The sequence below is a fragment of the Octopus bimaculoides genome, chromosome 9 (assembly GCF_046866305.1).
Source record: "Octopus bimaculoides isolate indiv1 chromosome 9, ASM4686630v1, whole genome shotgun sequence".
Lineage (NCBI taxonomy): Eukaryota > Metazoa > Mollusca > Cephalopoda > Octopoda > Octopodidae > Octopus > Octopus bimaculoides.
Genome location: NC_142936.1, coordinates 6,829,728 through 6,836,750, shown reverse-complemented (window position 1 = coordinate 6,836,750; position 7,023 = coordinate 6,829,728). Strand labels below are relative to the sequence as shown.

Here is a 7,023-nt window from a genome sequence, read left to right as displayed (position 1 = left end):
GATACATGCATGCATACATACATATCGAAACACCTTATATATATATATATATATATGAATGTGTGTATGCAGGTATGTGTGTGTATATGTATATACGTGTATGTGTGTTTGTCTGTCTATGTAAGTGCATGAATTATTTGCGTACCCCTAACACATTTATTCTTTCCTCTATCTATATATAATCTCTGGTAACATTATTATTGCACGACAATGAGAATATGATTTTTCTGAATCTTGCATGACAGTTTCCTTAAGGGAATAAATCTGCCATTGTTTATAGGAGTGTTTGATACGCAGAAAGCCTGAGGTTATCCTCTAAAAATCATAATATTCGATCATTATCGTATACTTGTAAACTATTGTAAAACAACATTCTGAAATAATGGTCTCCAAAGATATTTCAGAAAATTATGTTATTTGAGCCGAAATAAGAAATATCCAGAATATTTTATAACAATATTTAGTGCTATGACATAATCGGTTGTAGCTAACAATTCAAAATGCCGTGTAGTATTTATCTTTGTCTGCATCACGTTCTGAGTTTTTATCATCATGCTCACAGTTCAATTTTGCTTTTCTCCCTCCCAAGTTCTACAATCTCTTCACGGTCTGTTGACTAAGATCGAAATGTAGTATTTGTTCTTTTCAGTTAAATATCCGGTATGGTCTCAATTTAGTGTCATTAATATTAAACTGGTTTTCAGAATAAAGCAAAGAGTTAAGGGCATGCGCCGCTTTCATAGAGTTGACCTAGTATTGCTGTACTTCCAGGATTCAGCACATTTTCTCTTAGGCGAAGGTGTAGCTGTGGGGTTAGCATTCTTGCTTTCCAACTCAGGGGTCTTCAGTTCACTCTTACTTCGCGGAACTTTGGGTTAATGACTTCTACCCGAGCCCTCCAACCAAAGTTATGTGAGTGGATTTAGTTAACAAAAACTAAAATAAACCCGTAGTTGAGAAAAAATTAGCTGGAATGGAGGAATCGGAGCCATCTGGGTACTGGAAAATAGTTACCTGTGTCTTGGTGATTTGCACCGGGTATCAATATGCCGACATCATGATTGCTGTTCTGTGAGTTCTGTAATGACTGTAACACGTGATATGGACAGTTGCAACTTTAATTAGGTGCAGTCATGGCATTGCGCTAAAATCTTTTCTTCGTAGCCTTATGGTCTTAGGTTCAGTCTCACTGTGTGGCCATTTCTGTGAGTATCTTACACTTAGCCCCGGCCCGGCCCGGTCAAAGCGTTGTAAATAAATTAAGCTGACCGAAGCTTCTTTGAGAAGCCCAATCGATTCATTCTTTAAAAATGCTTCGAGGTAGTGCTCCAGCATGGCAGCAGTCTAATAGCTGAAACAAGTAAAATGTAAAAGATATCTATCTATCTATTTAGATGTCTGTCTGTCTATCTATCTGAGAGTGGATACGTGTATGTGTGAATGCATGTAATGCGTGTGTCTTGTTTGTGACTGCCCCCCCCCCCTCCCATCACCTGACAACCGTTATTAGTTTGTTTATGTCTCTGTAATTTATCGATTCGGCAACAGATATCCGATCGAATAAGTACCAGATGTTACAAGATATTAAATACCGGTGTCGATTTGTTCGACTGTAATCCTCCAATGCAGTGCCCCCAGCATGGCTGCAATCCAATGACTAAAACATGTTAAAGATAACAGATCAAAAGATTTAACAATGAAAAAAAAAACCAAAAAAAAAAACCATTTGTCAGAATAGCGTTATGGTATACGTCAGGAAGATGTGTCGAGTGTTTTGAACTATAAAAGGTATTTAAAACCATAAAAAAAATATATTTGAAGATTTAATATCTTACTTCAACCTTTGAAATTTTTCCGCTCAATTCGGATGAAGAAATTTTTAGCAAGACGATTCCCCTAGACATATAACAAAATCTAGTATGAAGTTATTGAACGATCATAAAATAAACATTCTATAATGGTAAGGAGAAAGCTTCGCCCTTAGGTAGATGATAAATTGATGGTCAACAACCAGGAGAGTGGTAAATAAAATATCAGTTTTAAATGAAGATATATTAGACAACGACAAAATATAATCTAGATATGATCACAAGAATAATTATAGCGAGAACAAGACAGTAAAACACTGGAGAAAGATGGCCACTAATATGTGTGTGTATGTACGTGTGAGAGTGTGTGTGTGTGTGTATTGGCATATCTGTATGTGTGTACGTACGTACATACATGCATATATATATATATATATATATATATACATAAATACTCTATATCGTGTATATATATATATAAAAATAATTATTTAAACTTGTGTAGTATGCTGATTAAAGCCCAGATGTACGTTGTACATCAAGAAACTTATTTATTATCAGAACAACCCAAATATACTTACCATACATTTGTTAAACTTCCAGGACTTTTCATACCATTTTCCTGTAAAGCGAAAAATGACGTTGTTTATTTCAATATTCTTTAATTTTAGTTCTATTTTGATGTGTTTATATACAATGAATTGTTTTCCCTATCTATGTAGTAAATTAAACATAAATTTTGATACTGATATCAAAACTGATTTCTTATTTAGGTTATATCGGTATTTTAAGTTGAATTAAATATTTATTTTCATACAAATTTTGCAGACATCCTCATAAATTTTTCCAAGTCATTAATAATTTGATTCGTTTGCATCTTGATAACTGAAATTTATTTTCTCAAAATAAAAGAAGTATGGACGTCATAATAAAATAACTTAATTTTCCCATAATGTCACTCATTTACGAATGCTGTCCATTCCAAATTTAGGGACTTTGTATTAATCACTTTATTAGCCATCAAAATAAATCATGCACTCCTATGTATATTAAGCTTTTTCTAAATCCCTGCACTCTTTTCCCTTCGATGTTCGTCCTATTTATGTCCGTATTTCATTATTTCCCTGCTGTTGACCATGTTTTGAATAAAAGTAACCCGCTGTGGCTGTGTAATCAGAAATTTACTTCCCAACCACGTAGTTCCCACTTGGTGGCACATGGGGCAAGTGTCTTTTGCTATACCATCGGACCTAACAAGGCTTTCTGAGTGGATTTGTGTGTGTGTGTGTGTGTGTGTGTGTGTGTGTGTGTGTGTGTGTGTGTGTGTGTGTGTGTGTGTGTGCGTGTGTGTGTGTTTCTGTGTTTGGCCCCCATCACTGCCCGACAACCGATGCTGGTGTATGTGTGTCCCGGTTACGTAACAGTTAAGCAAGATGTGTCCGAAAGACTAAGTACTAGACTTTAAAAAGTTACTGAAGTAGTTTCGCTTGAAGATGGTGCTCCAGCATGGGTGCAGCCCAATGACTGAAGCAAGTGCAAGACTAAAGATAACCGCTATTTCCATCTGTTTTGTTTTTCACTGCCTTTTATTGATAAATCTTTTCCACTCATTACAACGATTGATATTACTGAATCCTCTCATATATTTATATACGACTTATACCTAATGGAAGTCTTTGCATAGTATGAAAACCTCACCAAGCAAAACCCCGAATGTCACCTTTTTTAAAACACATCTTCAAATAAACGTCAAGTATTGAGTTCTTTGTTTCTGTAAGTGTCTTCGCTTTTATATGTAAATAAAAGTATATTTTTTGTTTTGATACGCAAGCTTCCTTTTACAGTCGAATTATTTTTGAACGTAAACTTGCTCTAAATATACATTGAAATCAAATACTATTTTCCATCAAATTCATCTTTAAGTCGTCATATAAAATTTAACACTTATTTCAGAAAGTTTACTAAATTCTTATCAAAGGGAATTGGTAGACAATTTATTTTGATGTCAAAGAAGAAGTTGCCTGGGGAGACAACAAAGGCACGTAGAGATTTTTTTCTTAAAACGTTACCAATACTACAACATTTAAATGATATATTCCACACGAATAAAGGTATTAAAGACCGAACGAACACCAATACTTTTCAGAAAAAAAAAAATTAACAAAGAATTTTATAACAAGATTAGATAGTTACAACAAGCAGCAAAATATTTGTCAGTTCTGATAAGAAATACGTAAAAATATAAACAAACCTATCGCAGATTTCTATCAAATTTCGTCGCTAATGTTTCTAAAAAATATATCAAAGAATATAAATACTGCGACATGACCAAAATACTAGCAGTAGTCGATGAGAGAAGCATCATACTTTACTTTTAATGCTTATAAGCCACTTCTAAATTTTGTCATTCATATGATTAAGTCTAAATTAAACAAATCACTTTGCAATAATTCAAACTTAGTAAAAATATAGTTTAATACTATCTCGAATAAAAAAATGTCTTATCGTTTCTTCTACTCTGGTTTGAACAATTACCATCACTGAGCCTATCTTTAGATACAAATTTATTCAAGTTAAATATATTACATTTATTAAAAACTCTAACACGAGTATTTGTTACAGATTCTTATATATATATATATATATATATATATTCTTTACTAGTTACTGTATTCGACTTCAGCACCGATATGAAGATTCAGCTGAAGTCATTGATAGTGTTGCGTTGTAATATTTCAATGTACCACAGCGATATTTCCGTCTTTGTCGCTTCATATCAAGATATCGGTTTGCTATTATCACGTAATTTCAAACCAGGTCACAGAAAGATTCTGTATAACCTTTCATAATTTAGCAAAAAATAAAAATGTGAAAACCATTAACGTTCTTAATTGAAAACTTGACAGTGATAACTCAAAATATGAGAACTCTGAAGAACAAAAAGTAAAATTTCAGTTTTAAGAAACCTCCAAGTATTATTTTAGTATTATTATAGAGAAAACTGTTTCCGTAAGGGAATCTACTATATCTTTAAAAGTAGATTAGCGGCATTTCCCCCGTTTGTACGCCCTGAGTTCAAATTCCACCGAATTTCATCTTTTCAGGGTTGATAATATAAGTACCAGTTGAACGATGGGGTCGATGCAATAGACTTATACCCACCTTTGAAACTGCTGGTTATGTGCTAAAATTTTAAATCAATATATTCAGAGAAGCTGTACCCAGAAACCAATAAACTCAGAGACATGGTTTAATAAAGTCCTTTTCCGAATTCAACAGTTTAAATACAATTTACACTCCTGCTATTCTATGTATATCAATTTGATTTTAAAGCGTAGTATCTATAAATCCCTTGTAAATTTTCTCTCTAGATGATGCTTCACGAACTTAAGTCACAGTAAATTTTTCTAAACTAGTATTCAACCACTGATCTTTTCGCTTCCTATCTAAGAAATATTCCAGATTATTCAATGGCTTCCTTTATACTTTGTCATTATATATCAAACAGAGAAGAAAAAATTTGCGTATATCTTATACTAATTTCTAACCGCTTTCTCCTTCGTTTTAATCCAATTTATAACATCTTATAATGTTTCATTTGCTACAATTATTCTATTGTGTTCATATTCATGCAATTTCTTTGTTTTAAACTGATATTCTGTATTATGTATAGTATATTTGACTCTATACATCCATACGTCCATTCTATAAATTTTTATCTGTTTCTTCACAATAAGAAATTGTAGTTTACACGCATGCACATTATTGATTTCGTACAGCCTTGTAGAGACTAAAATTCCTTTAAGAGATACACTTTATGTCCTCACCTCCTTATATATACATAACCAACTATATTAACACTTTGCACGAAACCAAAATATAATTCCATCAAATATGTTGATTCTTGCCACGTGCCTTAAACAGACGTTTATATATATATATATATATATATATGCATACAAATGCACATACATATACACATATACTTATATACATACATATATATATATATATATATATATATATATATATATATATATATATACATACACATTTATATATATATATATATATATATATATATATATATATATATATATATACTCACACACACACATATATAAGTATATATGCATATAAATACATATGTGTGAGTGTGTGTTTGTTTGTGTGTGTGTGTGTGTGTGTGTGTGTGTATTTTTGCTCTTACCGCATTTTCTGAATATTTTCATATTTTTATTTGTAATTTATCTTGTTTTTTATACATCTTAATACATCTTAATAAATGAAAGCTCACATTTATCTGAACACTAAATTCTACATTCAAAGTTAACTGTTGAAGATATAGTTACACTTTTTATATTGTTTTCCATAATTTCCTCATATCACAATTTATTACCTGATTTTCTAAACTATTAGCCTAAATTTTTTTCGTTCTAAGTTTCACACATCTATAAATAAATAGATTTCCTGGAGATATAAGGTGTAAGTAAACAGAATTTTTCTGTATTACACTGCCTGCTAAATTTTTGTTTAACTTAATAATACGTATTGTTCTTAAATGCTATATATTGCTGTTAGTAATAACAAATAATAACACACATATTTCAATAATTTTAACAACCCTGGAGAAGATATTTTTTGCATTATACAAGCGTGGCTGGCGTGGCTGTGTGGTAAGAAGTTTGCTTTCCAACCACATGGTTCCGGATTCAGTCCCAGTGCATGGCACCTTGGGCGACTGTTTTCTACTATAGCCTTGGGTCGACCAAAGCCATGTGAGTGGATATAAGGATATATTTCTACTCTCATCCTCTTATTTCTCTCTATATTCCTTCTCTCCTCCTTTTCCCCAATAATTTGAACTGAAATATTTTCTCACACCGTCTCTGATGAAGGGATATCCATAATATCCCCGAAACAGCTGCAAGACTATTTCATTATAAATGTCATGAAAACTTCTCACAGCCTTGGCTTTGTTACCTCATTCTGTCCAATATATATATGCATGCTAATGCAAGACCTATGTTAGACTCCTCACTCGTATCATTATCGAACTAAGAGTTTAACCACGGTCTATCCAAAGCACTAACTTAGCGTTACCCGACACGCTTTGGGTCTTCTAGATACCAATACCTCTCAAGAATGAAAGTGAAAGTGAAAGAAATCCGCTAAGAAATCTGACCAGAGTGCTAACAATTCTGCCAGCTCGCAG

General features: G+C 32.5%; 1 non-coding gene across 1 annotated transcript; it reads left to right on the top strand.

The window, feature by feature from the left end:
• Positions 1–596: 596 nt before the first annotated feature.
• LOC128248786 (U2 spliceosomal RNA) lies at positions 597–788 on the top strand. Its single transcript, XR_008264953.1, has one exon. It is a non-coding gene; the product is annotated as a U2 spliceosomal RNA (small nuclear RNA).
• Positions 789–7,023: the final 6,235 nt, after the last annotated feature.